Source organism: Heptranchias perlo, chromosome 8, assembly GCF_035084215.1.
Source record: "Heptranchias perlo isolate sHepPer1 chromosome 8, sHepPer1.hap1, whole genome shotgun sequence".
Lineage (NCBI taxonomy): Eukaryota > Metazoa > Chordata > Chondrichthyes > Hexanchiformes > Hexanchidae > Heptranchias > Heptranchias perlo.
In genome coordinates, this window is record NC_090332.1 from 1,436,407 (window position 1) to 1,451,555 (window position 15,149).

Consider the following 15,149-nt stretch of genomic DNA (forward strand, 5'->3'; position numbering starts at 1 on the left):
CCCTGTTGACTCTCTTCATCGTTTTAAACACTTCAATTAGATCATCCCTCGACCTTCTAAACTCGAGGGAATAGAAGCCAGGTTTATGCATATTTAATCCTTTCAGCCCCGGTATCATTGTGGTGAATCTGCTCTGCGCCCCCTCCAAAGCCAATATATCCTTTTTGAGACTTGGTGCCCAAAAATGAACACAGTCTCCAGACAGGGTCTGAGCAAGGCTTTCAGACAATCTAGGATTTTGTGCAGATAAGAGGGATCCAGCATATCTCAGGGTGCATCTGAAACTTTCAAAATGCCAGTTAGCCACGTATCCTTGTATCATAGTCGGTGCAGCACAGGGGGAGGCCATTCTGCCCATCGTGCCTGTGCCGGCTCTTTGAAAGAGCTATCCAATCAGTCCCACTCCCCTGCTCTTTCCCCAGAGCCCTGTAATTTTTTTCTCTTCAAGTATTTATCAAATTCCCTTTTGAAAGTTATTATTGAATCTGCTTCCACCGCCCTTTCAGGCAGTGAGTTCCAGATCAGAACAACTCGCTGTGTAAAAAATGTCTCCTCATCTCCCCTCTGGCTCTTTTCACCTTAAATCTGTGTCCTCTGGTTACCGACCCTTCTGTCACTGGAAACAGTTTCTCCTTATTTACTCTGTCAAAAACGTTCATGATTTTGAACACCTCTATTAAATCTCCCCTTAACCTTCCCTGTTCTGAGGAGACCAAGCCCAGCTTCTCCAATCTCTCCACGTAACTGAATAGAGCAGATGAATATGTGGCTGGAGAGATGGTGCAGGAGGGAGGGCTTTAGATTCCTGGGGTATTGGGACCGGTTCTGGGGGAGGTGGGACCTGTACAAGCCGGACGGGTTGCACCTCAACAGGGCTGGGACCAATATCCTCGTGGGGAGGTTTGCTGGTGCTGTTGGGGAGGGTTTAAACTAGCTCGGCAGGGGGATGGGAACCTGAGCGTAAATTCAGAAGGGAGAGAATCAAAACTGGAGATGGAAGGCAGAAAATTAGTAAGTGAGTTAGGAAGGCAGAGGAAACAAAGGTTAGAAAATAAAGAACAAGGGAGTTTGGCAGTGATTAATGGTATTTACCTCAATACAAGGAGTCTAGTGAATAAGGCAGATCAGCTGAGGGCACAGATAGACTCATGGCAGTACGATATCTTAGTTATTACTGAAACATGGCTTAAAGAGGGGCAGGACCGGCAATTCAACGTCCCTGGTTACAGGGTTTTCAGTCAAGATAGACAGGGGGATAAAAGAGGGGGGTGGCAATATTGGTTAAAGAAACAATTACAGCCGTGAGGAGGGATGATACGTTAGAAGGATCATCAAATGAGGCCATATGTGTTGAGCTAAAGAACAAAAAAGGGGCAGTCACACTACTGGGAGTGTACTATAGACCCCTGAACAGTCAGAGGGAGATAGAAGAGCAAATATGTCGGCAAATTTCTGAGAAATGCAAAAACAATAGGGCAGTAATAGTCGGGGATTTCAACTACCCTAATATTAACCGGGATACAAACAGTGTGAAGGGTATAGAGGGCACAGAATTCATAAATTGCATTCAGGAGAACGTTTTTAGCCAATACGCAACGAGCCCAACAAGAGAGGGGGACAGTTCTGGATTTAGTTTTAGGAAATGAGGCTGGGCAGGTGGAAGGAGTGTCAGTGGGAGAGCATTTTGGTGGTACATAAGAACATAAGAAATAGGAGCAGGAGTAGGCCAATCGGCCCCTCGAGCCTGCTCCGCCATTCAATAAGATCATGGCTGATCTGATCCTAACCTCAAATCTAAATTCATGTCCAATTTCCTGCCCGCTCCCCGTAACCCCTAATTCCCTTTACTTCTAGGAAACTGTCTATTTCTGTTTTAAATTTATTTAATGATGTAGCTTCCACAGCTTCCTGGGGCAGCAAATTCCACAGACCTACTACCCTCTGAGTGAAGAAGTTTCTCCTCATCTCAGTTTTGAAAGGGCAGGAGAAACTTCTTCAGATTTTTGTGGTAGTGATCATAATTCAGTTAGATTTAGTGTAGTTATGGAAAAGGACAAAGATAGAACAGGAGTTAAAGTTCTCAATTGGGGAAAGGCCAATTTTACTAAGCTGAGAAATTATTTAGCAAAAGTGGACTGGAAACAGCTACTTGAAGGTAAATCAGTGTCAGAGCAGTGGGAGGCATTCAAGGGAGAGATTCAAGGGGTTCAGAGTAAACATGTTCCCACAAAGAAAGAGGGTGGGATTCCCAAATCTAGAGCCCCCTGGATGTCAAGGAGCTTACAGGGTAAGATAAGGCAGAAAAGCAAAGCTTGTGTCAGACACTGAGAGCTCAATACTGCAGAAAGCCTAGAGGAGTTTAGAAAGTGCAGGGGTGAAATTAAAAAGGAAATTAGGAAAACAAAGAGAGGGCATGAAGAAATATTGGCAAGTAAAATCAAGGAAAACCCAAAGATGTTTTATAAATACATAAAGAGCAAGAGGATAACTAAGGAAAGAGTAGGGCCTATTAGAGACCAAAAAGGTAACCTGTGTGTGGAGGCGGAAGATGTGGGTATGGTTCTCAATGAATACTTTGTGTCTGTCTTCACAAAAGAGGGGGCAATGCAGAGATTGTAGTTAAGGAGGACGAGTGTGAAATATTGGATGGGATAAACATAGTGAGAGAGGAAGTATTAAGGGGATTAGCATCTTTGAAAGTTGATAAATCGCCAGGCCGGATGAAATGTATCCCAGGCTGTTAAAAGAAGCAAGGGAGGAAATAGCGGAGGCTCTGACCATCATTTTCCAATCCTCCCTGGATACAGGTGTGGTGCCGGAGGATTGGAGGACTGCTAACATTGTACCGTTGTTTAAAAATGGAGAAAGAGATAGTCCAAGTAATTACAGGCCAGTCAGTCTAACCTCAGTGGTGGGCAAATTATTGGAATGAATTCTGAGGGACAGGATACACCATCATTTAGAAAGGCACGGAGTAATCAAGGACAGTCAGCATGGATTTGTTAAGGGAATGTCATGTCTGACTAATTTGATTGAATTTTTTGAGGAGGTTGATGAGGGTAACGCGATTGATGTAGTTCACATGGATTTTGGCAAAGTTTATGACAAGGTCCCACATGGCAGATTGGTCAAAAAAGTACAAACCCATGGGGTCCAAGGGAAAGTGGCAAGTTGGATCCAGAATTGGCTCAGTGGCAGGAAGCAAAGGGTAATGGTCGACGGGTGTTTTTGTGACTGGAAGGCTGTTTCCAGTGGGGTTCCGCAGGGCTCAGTACTGGGTCCCTTGTTTTTTGTGATATATATTAATGATTTGGACTTAAATGTAGGGGGCATGATTAAGAAGTTTGCAGATGATACAAAAATTGGCCGTGTGGTTGATAGTGAGGAGGAAAGCTGTAGACTGCAGGAAGATATCAATGGACTGGTCAGATGGGCAGAAAAGTGGCAAATGGAGTTCAATCTGGAGAAGTGTGAAATAATGCATTTGGGGAGGGCAAACAAGGCAAGGGAATACACAATAAATGGGAGGATACTGAGAGGTGTAGAGGAACAGAGGGACCTTGGAGTGCATGTCCACAGATCCCTGAAGGTAGATAAGGTGTCTGAAAAGGCATATGGGATACTTTCCTTTATTAACCGAGACTTAGAATATAAGAGCAGGGATGTTATGCTGGAACTGTATAAAACACTAGTTAGACCACAGCTTGAGTACTGTGTACAGTTCTGGTCACCACATTTCAGGAAGGATGTGATTGCATTAGAGAGGGTGCAGAGGAGATTTACGAGCATGTTGCCAGGACTGGAGAATTTTAGCTATGAGGAAAGATTGGATAGGCTGGGGTTGTTCTCTTTGGATCAGAGGAGGCTGAGGGGAGATTTAATTGAGGTGTATAAAATTATGAGGGCCCTAGATAGAGTGGATAGGGAGGACCTATTTCCCTTAGCAGAGAGGTCAGTGACCAGGGGGCATAGATTTAAAGTAATTGGTGGAAGGATTAGAGGGGAGCTGAAGAGAAATGTTTTCACCCAGAGGGTGGTGGGGGTCTGGAACTCTCTGCCTGAGAGGGCGGGAGAGGCAGAAACCCTCAACTCATTTAAAAAGTACCTGGATGTGCACCTGAAGTGCTGTAACCTACAGGGCTACGGATCAAGTGATAGAAAGTGGGATTAAGCTGGGTTGCTCATTTTCGGCCGGCACGGACATGATGGGCCGAATGGTCTCCTTCTGTGCTGTAAATTTTCTATGATTCTATGAAGTCCCTCATCCCTGGGACCATTCTAGTAAATCTCCTCTGCACCCTCTCCAAGGCCTTAACGTCCTTCCTAAAGTGTGGTGCCCAGAATTGAACACAATTCTCCAGCTGGAGCCTAACCAGTGTTTTATTAAGGTTTAGCATAACGTCCTTGCTTTTACACTCTATGCCTTTATTAATAAATCTCAGGATCCCGTGTGCTTTTTTAACAGCCTCCTCAACTTGTCCTGCCACCTTCTAAGATTTGTGTACATTCACCCCCAGGTCTCTCTGTTCCTGCACCCCCTTTAAAATTGTACCATTTAGTTTATTTTGCCTCTCCTCATTCTTCCTACCAAAATGCATCACTTCACACTTCTCTGTGTTAAATTTCATCTGCCATGTGTCTGCCCATTTCATCAGTCTGTCTCGGTCCTCCTGAAGTCTGTTACTATTCTCTACATTAATTACTACATTTCAAAGAGATTCTTCTGCAAATTTTGAAATTATATCCTCTCTACACAAGTCCAAGTCATTAATATATATATCAAAAAGAGCAATGGTCCTGATACTGACCCCTGGGGAACACCACTGTATACTTCCCTCCAGTCTGAAAAACAACCGTTCACCACTACTCTCTGCTTTCTGTCCCTGAGCCAATTTTGTATCCATGCTGCCACTGTCCCTTTAATCCCATGGGTTTCAATTTTGCTCACAAGTCTATTATGTGGTACTTTATCAAATGCCTTTTGAAAGTCCATACACACGACATCAACCGCACTACTCTCATCAACCCTCTCCTTTACTTCATCACAGAACGCAATCAAGTTAATCAAACACAATTTTCCTTTAACAAATCCGTGCTGACTTTCATGTATTAGCCCAGACTTTTCCAAATGCCAATTAATTTTGTCCTGGATTATTCTCTCCAAAAGTTTCCCCATCACCGACAATAGGCTGACTGGTCTGTAATTACCGGGTTTATCTCTCTCCCCTTTTTTTGAACAGAGGTGTAACATTTACAATCCTCCAGTCCTCAGGAACTGCTCCCATATCTAAGGAGGATTGGAAGATTGTGGCCAGAGCCTCCGCAATTTCCACCCTCACTTCCCTCAGTAACTGAGGATGCCTCCCATCCCGACCGGGTGACTTTTCTACTTTGAGTACTGCCAATCTTTTCTGTACCTCCTCTTTATCTATTTTTATCCTATTCAATATCACTACTCCCTCCTCCTTTACTGCTACAATAACAGCATCCTCTTCTCTAGTGACGACCGGTGTGAAGTTTTCATTTAGTGCCTCAGCCACGCCCTCTGCCTCCACAAGAAGATCTCCTTTTTTGTCCCTAATCGGTCCCACCCTTCCTTTGACTATTTATATGTTTATAGAAGACTTTTGCCTTGCCTTTTATGTTAGCCACTAATCTATCCTCATACTCTCTCTTTGCCCCTCTTATTCCCTTTTTTAGATCCCCTCTGTACTTTCTGTATTCAGCCTGGTTCTCGACTGTATTATGAACCTTACATTTGTCATAAGCCTCCTTTTCCTGTTTCATTTTAATCTCTACATCTTTAGTCATCCAGGGAGCTCTAACTTTGGATGCCCTTCCTTTCCCCCTCATGGGAATGTGTCTACTCTGTACCCGAACCAAATCCTTCTTGAAGGCCTCCCATTGTTCAATTATTGTTTTGCTGCCAATGTTTGATTCCAATCCACCTGGACAAGATCCCTTTTAACTCACTGAAATTTGCTCTCCTCCAGTTAAGCATTTTCACATTTGATTGTTCCTTGTCCTTTTCCATAACTAGTCTAAACCTGATAATATTATGATCACTGTTCCCCAAATGCTCCCCATTGACACATGCTCCACTTGCCCCAGAACTAGATCCAGCACTGCTTCCTTCCTGGTTGGGCTGGAAACAGTTCCAGAAAGTTCTCTTGTATATATTTCAGGAATTCCTCCCCCTCTTTGCCCTTTACACTGTTACTATCCCAGTCTATATTGGGGTAATTGAAGTCCCCCATTATCACTACTCTATTGTTCTTGCATCTTTCTGTAATTTGCCTGAAAATTTTCTCCTCTATCTCCTTCCCACTATTTGATGCCCTATAGTATACACCCAGTAGTGTAATAGCTCCTCTATTGTTCCTTAATTCTAACCTAATCGATTCTGTCTTTGACCCTCAACTACATCATCCCTTTCCAGTGCTAGAATCGTTTCTTTGATCAATACTGCCATCCCCCTCCTTTCTTTCCTTCCCTATCTTTCCTGAATACCTTGTAGCCAGGAATATTAATTACCCAATCCTCACCACCTTTGAGCCAGGTCTCTGTTATTGCCACTATATCACAGTCCCATGTGGCGACTTGTGCCTGCAGCTCACCAACCTCATTAACCACACTACGTGCATTTACACACATGCACTCCAATCTCATTTTAGACTGCCTCGCACTTGGCCCCTGTCTGATCCCTCCTATTTCTGAACTATTCTTTACTCTAGTCCTACTTGTCCCTCCCAATCCTCTGTGCACCTGTTTCTCCTCTCTAATGTTTCATCCTGATGCCCATCCCCCTGCCAAATTAGTTTAAACTCCCCCACAGCACTAGTTAACCTCCCCGCGAGGACATTGGTCCCGGCTCTGTTGAGGTGCAACCCGTCCATCTTGGACTGTCCACCCGTCCATTGTTAACTCTGTTTCTTTCTCCACAGACGCTGCCTGACTTGCTGAGTATTCTCAGCATTTTCTGCTTTTATTGAACAGATCCCTCCTGCCCCAGAACTGGTCCCAATGCCCCGGGAATCTGAAGCCCTCCCTCCTGCACCATTGCTCCAGCCACGCATTAACCTGTCTTATCCCACTATTCCCATACTCACTCGCGCGAGGCACTGGGAGTAATCCAGAGATTACCAGCTTTGAGGTCCTGCTTTTTAACATCCTCCCCAGTGTCTGAAACTCTGACTGCAGGACCTCGACCCTTTTCCTTCCTATATCATTGGTTCCCACATGGACCACGACTTCTGCCTGTTCCCCTTCCCCCCTCAAAATGTTCTGCACCCTCTCCATGATGTTCTTTACCCTGGCCCCAGGAAGGCAACACACCATGTGGGGCCCATCTATCCCGTGATTATCGAATCCCCTGTAACTACTGCAAACCTGGTGGAAACAGCAACTTTGTGTATAAAGGTTAATTACATGGTTTAATATTGTACTTGCAAACAGTTTATTATTTTTTGTATATGAGGAGTTAGCATGATCTGATATCTGCTGTAAGCACAGAACACTACGGCTTATTCACTGTTCAGTTCCTGTTCAATAAATTCACTTGTCAGTAAAGCCAAAAACCAGGACGAGCGCAGTGTAATTCTGCCACTCATCCAAAATAAGAACGATCTTGAGGAGATACAGGAGTGAGCCAGTAGCTAAAGGGTTTTGTTCGTTACCCGAGACGTTTGATCAAATCAAGGGCTCACCTAGGGCAAGAATCTGAAACACTAAGGCCAAAAATAAAAAAAACAAAAACATAAAACTATTCGCCCTCTTCTTGAACTTTTCTTTGAATCTCCCTTTAGTTCTCATTTTTTTTGAGTATTGTAAATTTGTGCGGTCTCGCTGACAAGTGGAAACAATCTATGGAATTGATTTTAACTGTTCCCGGTGGTGGGGAACGAGTCGGAGGCCCGTTCTACACCTGCCCAATTCTCCTTTCTACTGCCACCTCGGTCACTAGTTACCTGGTCATTAAAAACTTGGAAGACCTCTGTCAGCTCACCTCAGCTGTAGTGAAAAAGGAAACCCAAACTTCCCAAGGCTCCCTTCATAACGTCCCAGTGAATCTACACTGCACCTTTTCCATTGCTTTTAGAGCCTATGACGGGGTGCACAGAATTGCAGACAATGCTCTAATTTATTAGTCCAGGCCTCTGGATTACTAGTCCAGTAAAATAACCCTTGCTCGTCACAAGTAGGAGAGTCAATCAGAACTGGAATTCACGTTTGAAAGCAGCACACCGCTGTTGTTCTAACTTTAACTGTGAAGTTGCAAGAATTGAGGAACCTGAACGAAAATGCCAACAAAAAGTCCACAGGGCCTTTCATATCACAACAGGCCTGCTCACAGTTCTGCAATGTAGTCACTTCCCGCACAGCAGCTGTGGTGCCCTCCAGGCTCATCGCCCTGAGCATTTGTTGCTTCGGCAACAATGAGTCCAATCTTGCTACAGAACTCCACAAATCAGCCAACAGCAAGCCATGTAGTAGCATGTTCACCTGTCACACATTCGCAGTGAGGGAGCTTCTATTTCAGCTGTTGTTACTATCAGAATTGTACTGTGTTTAAATGGGACTAGTACGATCTATTATACTATGGCTATCTAAAGGCACCTAATCTAAGCACTCATGGACCAAACTCTGCCTATTTAAAGAAAGAACAAACTTCCATTTGTATCGCACCTTTCACAACTTCAGGACCCCTCAAATCACTTTACAGCCTTTTAAGTACGTTTTTTGAAGTGTGGTCATGTAGGAAAACGTGACAGCCAATTTGCGCACAGCAAGATCCCACAAACAGCAATGAGATAATGGTCCGATAATCTGTTTTAGTGATGCTGGTTGAGGATTAAATATTGGCCCCGGGACACCGGGGAGAACTCCCCTGCTCTTCTTTGAAGAGTGCCGTGGAACGATTTACGTCCACCTGAGAGGGCAGATGGGGCCTTGGTTTAATGTCTCTTCCGTACCCCCATAGTACTGCACTGAAGTTTCAGGGTAGGTTATGTGCTCCAGTCTCTGGAATGGGACTTGAAGCCACGACCTTCTGACTCGGAGGTTAGAGCACCACCAATGAGGCAACTTTGGGATTCTATTTGCTATAGAATCTCAATAAAACTGAGACAAGGCCAGTCAGGTCATAAACCCCCTTCTTCCACAAGCATTGTAAATCTGCTTTACGATGGGGATTCTGGGGGAGCACCCTGTATAAATCCCCCAAAGCTCATCAAGCAAAATTTCACAACTCCTAACACTGGTCCATCCATTATTCAATCCTGATTGGATTCTTATCTTCACAACCTGTCCCATTTCTAATCCAGTAGTTTTTGGAAGTGCTAATGGACACAGCATCACTTGCTTGTCCCAAAGATCTATTTCTCCTAAACTCTGATATTGCTTGAGGCTCGCTTACTTTGAACTCGTGTCCTGTAGCCCCAGGACGGAACTCCCTATCATTCAGTTTAAAATTCCAATCAGAACATAAACAGATGACCGAGCCACTGGATCAGCCAGGACCCGTGTTATGTGCACTGGACTTTAGAGCAGGAAAAGACGAGATTCCATCCTTGGTCTGTGATGAGTGGACAATTTGTCTCTGCTCCTGGGATAGGGAGAGGCAAAAATTCAGCCAGAGATCCTGCTCCTGATCATTGGCCAGCATGATCCCTCCTGGAAAGAGAGGATATGTGGGAGACCCCTGAGGATAGAGGTTAGCTGGGGATGCCTTCCCTCACCCCTGAACCCCACCATCTCCGGAACTCATTATGCGACCTCAATAACAAATTTATTTTAAACACGTGAGGCTGAAATGATCTTTCATCATCAAATTCAGAAAAAAATGTTCTCTGCTCAATGGTGCTCATCCAAGTGAAATTAATATATTTATTGGGTTTTTAATCTTTGTTTATGATCTGTCTGTGCTAAGGTCTGACTATAGTGGGGAGCAGATTACCTGTTCTAGGGCCTTGTTCAGTAATGCTCTGCAACAGACTGCTTTGAGGTGCATAAAATTAACTGGGATAATTCTCACAAAGGGAAGAAAAGGCCACTCACATCTCGGGCCACATACAATCCAATCTGTTGTGGGATGCTGGAAACTCACAGCAGGTCTGGTGCATCTGTGGAGAGAATGGACGGGTTAATGTGGATCCTTCCTCAGAACTGAAATATAAGAGGTGGACAGGAGTCGTAATACAATCAGAAAATAATTATATATAAAATAACAAAGCAACAAACACAGAGAGGAACGCTGAGTGGAACAGTGTCATTTATCGAGATGTTCTGTTCTATTAACCACTTGTGTTTTCCTCTCTGCGTTTGTCTGTACTTTTGTTTATTTATATATTATATATCCCCCCTCCCCTTTATCTGATTGTGGGACTGTCCACCTTTTATACTTCAGTTCTGAGGAAAGATCCATACCTGAAATATTAACTCACCCGTTTTCTCCACAGATGCTGACTGACCCGCTGTGTATTTCTGTTTTAGTTTCAGATTTCCAGCAGCTGCAGAGTTTTGCTTTGTACACAAACTTTACTCCAGTTCAGTCTCTTGCCGGAAGCTTCTGTATAAATATAGTCTCTGATCAACAGAAGTAAACCAAGTAAAACTCCAGAATAGGCTTCTCTCCTCACACCTTCAGTATTTAACACTGACCAGACTTCTCTTCCATAGGCTCGTCCCTGCCTTTGCTGGAAGCTCCAGGACCATTATCTGCCCTGGAGTATTTGATACCTGGGATTCCTCCTCTTCCTATAACCTCAAGTCACATTTCCCACCAGATATTTCTCCTTCTCATTTTCTAATGGGTTAATCGACGCGTCAGTAACGGCTTTTGCTCGGAGTCTGTTCCTCTAGTTTCTAGTCTCAGTTCAGCTTTGTTAATTCTGAAGCGACCAATCTTCCTTTCCTCTTCGCAGGGTAGCACGGTGATGATACAATGCTCACAAACCCACATCCTATCTGAGGCACATCACAATATCAAACTAAACCATTCACCAGCTGCATTCGATTCTGGTAAACCCATCTGTCTCATTACTCCATGACCCATTTTATCTTTCAGATGAGATGTTAAACTGCCCTCTCAGGTGGACATTACACGATTCAAAGAAGAGCTGAGCAGTTCTCCCATTATCCTGACCAATATTTATCTCTCAACAAACATCACTAAAAAAACAGGTTAGCTGGTAATTTATCTCATTGCTGTTTCTGTGCATAAATTGGCTGCTGTGAGTCCTATGCTGCAATGACAACAGTTCAAACGTACTTCATTGGCTGTGAAGCGTTTTGGGACATCCTGAGGTCATGAAAGGTGCTATATAAATGCAATTTCTTTCTATATTTCTTAATTTTTACTAAAGCTCCCTCTTGGTGAGATGCAAGGCCAGACATAAAAATGTAGTGGACACGATGGAGGCAGTAATAAAGAAATAGAGAGACGGTAACGTGAGCCGTGATTGGAAAAATGCAGCAGGATGAAAAGACGAAAGACACTTTACGAAGAATTAAAGAGAGTTTTTCCAGTGACTCCGTGAGTGGACGGATCTTGTGCAATTTTGAGGCAGGTCCCTGGGCTGTGTTAATTTATCGATCTCCGCTGGGGAGGGAGTAAATAGTGAGGTCCCTACAATTGGCCTCATTGTTTTTGGGCCAGCCAGGGTGGCCCCAGCTGATCACTATCCCACTAGAAAGTGCATGTTTGTGAATAGTGGGGATGACAGAACTTGGTCCAGGCTCAATGCTGTCCAACGCACATACAATTGGATGGCCTGGCAAACACTCATTAATTGGGTTCTCATACGTAGAATGGCTCTCCAGTTGTTCTGGCCAACATTTATCCCTCAACCAACACCACCACAATAGATTTTCTAGTCATTTATCTCACTCCTGTTTGTGGGATCTTGCTGTGCACAAATTGTCTGCTGTGTTTCCTACATTACAACAGTGACTGCACTTCAAAAGGAGTTCATTGATTGTAAAGCACATTGGGACATCCTGAGGATGTGAAAGGTGCGATATAAACACAAGTTCTCTCCTTAGGAAGGATTCTGATGACCATAAACTCATCATTTTCTTGATCTATGATACCATCAGAACCTCACTATTCTGGTACCATAACAGAGGTCAGGATCTTGCTATACAGGAAATCACAGGAATGGGTGCACTGAAACACGTCACTTCAATGATAAACTTGTGCTACCAAACTTTCTCCACCCTCAAACACAATTATTGGGGCAAGCAATTTTTGTAGGAAATGATTTGTTACATAGGAACAAGAGTAGGCCATTCAGCCCTTCCAGCCTGTTCTGCCATTCTATTAGATCTTGGCTGATCTGTACCTCAACTCCATTTACCCCTCTTTGCTCCATATCCTTTGATACCCTTACCCAACAAAAATCACCAATCTCAGTCTTGACAATTTCAATTGACCCCCTGCCTCAACAGCTTTCTGGGGAAGAGTTTTCCAAATTTCCACTCCCCTTTGTGTGAAGAAGTGCTTCCTGATTTCACTCCTAAATGGCTGAGCTCTAATTTTAAGATTGCGCCCCCTTGTTCTGGATTCCCCCACCAGAAGAAAGTTTCTCTCTATCAACCTTATCATAAGAAATAGGAGCAGGAGTAGGCCATTCGGCCCCTCGAGCCTGCTCCGCCATTCAATAAGATCATGGCTGATCTTCGACCTCAACTCCACTTTCCCGCCCTATCCCCGACCTGCTGAAGGGACATCAAATCCCTTTATCATTTTAAACACCTCGATTAGATCACCTCTCAACCTTCTAAATCAAGGGAATGCAAACCAAGTTATTACTAAGATCCATGCAGAAATAAGCATATTCACTATCTCTCTGCTATTTTATACAAAACTGCAGTACTCAGCCGGTGAAGCACCCTAGCTGTGGTAAGCACTGATGACGACAAATTCACTTGCCCTCACCATTATCTTTAAGCTGTCCTTCAAACACCTGACACACTGTGCCTAGGTCACTGACCAAAGTTAGAATAAATTACTTGCAAAATAACGAACACTCAACAGGTTACATCACTTTAAAAATGTTTTCTTAATAACTGTCATGATGTGGCGATGCCGGTGATGGACTGGGGTTGACAATTGTAAACAATTTTACAACACCAAGTTATAGTCCAGCAATTTTATTTTAAATTCACAAGCTTTCGGAGGCTTCCCCCTTCCTCACCACATCGTTCACCTGAGGAAGGAGGTAGCCTCCGAAAGCTTGTGAATTTAAAATAAAATTGCTGGACTATAACTTGGTGTTGTAAAATTGTTTACAATTTTTAATAACTGTGTAACTTGCTTCTCCCACTCACCACAGTCTGCCTGCCTGCGCACTTTCAAGCTCATTAAAGTCCATTCAAAATGCCAGTGTATGTTTCTGATCAGTTTCTCACTTCACCTGTAACCCTTTTAAAGCCGGCATTGGTTCACATACCCACAGGTGCAAAAGTGAGAGTCCTGGGGGTGGTACGAATAGATAATAACCTTCTGTCTCCCACGGCAGTGGCTTTTTTCACAGAGCATGGCAAGTTAACTGTAGCATCTGCCCAACATTCCTGGTTAATCCAAGAACTTTCATCAAAACATTCCCAAATTTGTAAAGAGACCACCTCCGTAGACTCAATCTCCAGAAAGTGTCTATATTGTCGATTCGTGTGTACCAAATGAAGACTTCGGTCCAAAAACAGTTTTTCTTTTCTTAAACCAGTTTTGTTTCTATGCCACCTCTTTGAAAGTGAGCACACCTCCAAGCAATAAAATGGATCTTACCTTTATTTCTTTGCGATGTTTGACTAGAAGTCTAGCTCAGGGTAAGCGCCTGCCCTTGACATCTATACATGCCTCTCCCTGCAGGCAAAGCACACAGGGCTCACTTCCTGACTCAAAGCCTTAGTTGAATGTCCGCGTATTAGCCAGTTGTTGAGTGAGTGAGTACCTGGCTTCAGCGCTTAATATAAACATAATTTCACCACAGACTATGGCCCTCCTAGTTTATCTTCTAGAATTGTACTCACCAAGATTCAAGGCCGACCCTTGACATAAGTTCACGGCTGCAGGTGAACACTGTCACTGAGGAACCCTCAACAGAATTAAGAGAAAAAAGCTGTCTGTCAGTGAAAGCCACGCCCCTCGAGAGCGACCAGCTACTTCCTGAAACTCTGAGCCTCCCTTACCTTAAAGCTCTGAAAAGAAGCTCCGTTTCTAAAGGCATCTTTCCCAGCCAGTTCCTAGTCCTCATACAATCCGTCGCACAACCAAAACACGCAGCCTTCATTCTCGTGATGGACAACGCCCAAAAGTCATTGTGTATTTAATGTGGGTGAATAAAGTATTCAGTGTTTCTCTGGAACTCACTGCCTGGGTATATGTTTTTTATGTTTAAGCTGATGGGGATTTAATGCTGAAACTTTCACCTGAAACCAGTATTTTGGAAGGGGTGGAAGGGACTCAGAAATCAGATAGAACATTTTGGAACAACATAGGGTAGGGAACAAGCAAAGATTACACTGGGAACTGTAAGGTCTCGTTCCTGAGAAATGTGCCAATTCCTTTTGTTAGGGCAGTTTTGGGCCCACTCAATATTCTCATTGAATCCTGCTAACTTTCTTTTAGGGTAGAAATGATTTCTGAATGTTCATTTCATCTTTCTTTTATATTTCATTCTCGGGATGTGGTGTCACTGGCAAGGCTGGCAGTTATTGCCCATCCCTAGTATTTCCATATCATCGCCTGTCTCCGCCTCTGCCTCAGCCCATCTGCTGCTGAAACCCTCATTCATGACTTTGTTATCTCCAGATTCAACTATTCCAATGCTCTCCTGGCCGGTCTCCCATCTTCCACCCTCCGTAAACTTGAGCTCATCCAAAACTCTGCTGCCCGTATCCTAACTCGCACCAAGTCCCTTTCACCCATCACCCCCTGTGCTCGCTGACCTACATTGGCTCCCGGTCTGGCAACGCCTCGATTTTAAAATCCTCATTCTTGTTTTCAAATCCCTCCATGTCCTTGTCCCTCCCTATCTCTGTAACCTCCTCCAGCCCTACAACCCTTCGAGATCTCTGCGCTCCTCCAATTCTGGCCTCTTGCACATCCCCGATTTTAATCGCTCCACCATTGGCGGCCGTGCCTTCAG

At 44.0% G+C, this 15,149-nt stretch overlaps 1 protein-coding gene across 6 annotated transcripts in view; it reads right to left on the reverse strand.

Moving 5' to 3' along the window:
* ptk2ba (protein tyrosine kinase 2 beta, a) overlaps positions 1-14,118 on the reverse strand; it is a 158,004-nt gene extending 143,886 nt beyond the window's left edge. For 2 of the 6 annotated variants that reach the window (XM_067988483.1, XM_067988481.1), the window contains exons 1-2: positions 14,032-14,118; positions 10,057-10,121 (exon numbers count right to left, since the gene is read on the reverse strand). The gene's annotated coding sequence lies outside the window, so the exon portion shown is untranslated. Of the gene's footprint in view, positions 1-10,056; positions 10,122-13,786; positions 13,865-14,031 lie in introns of all 6 variants that reach the window. The other 4 variants (XM_067988486.1, XM_067988479.1, XM_067988480.1 and 1 more) reach the window with 3 other exon arrangements.
* Positions 14,119-15,149: the final 1,031 nt, after the last annotated feature.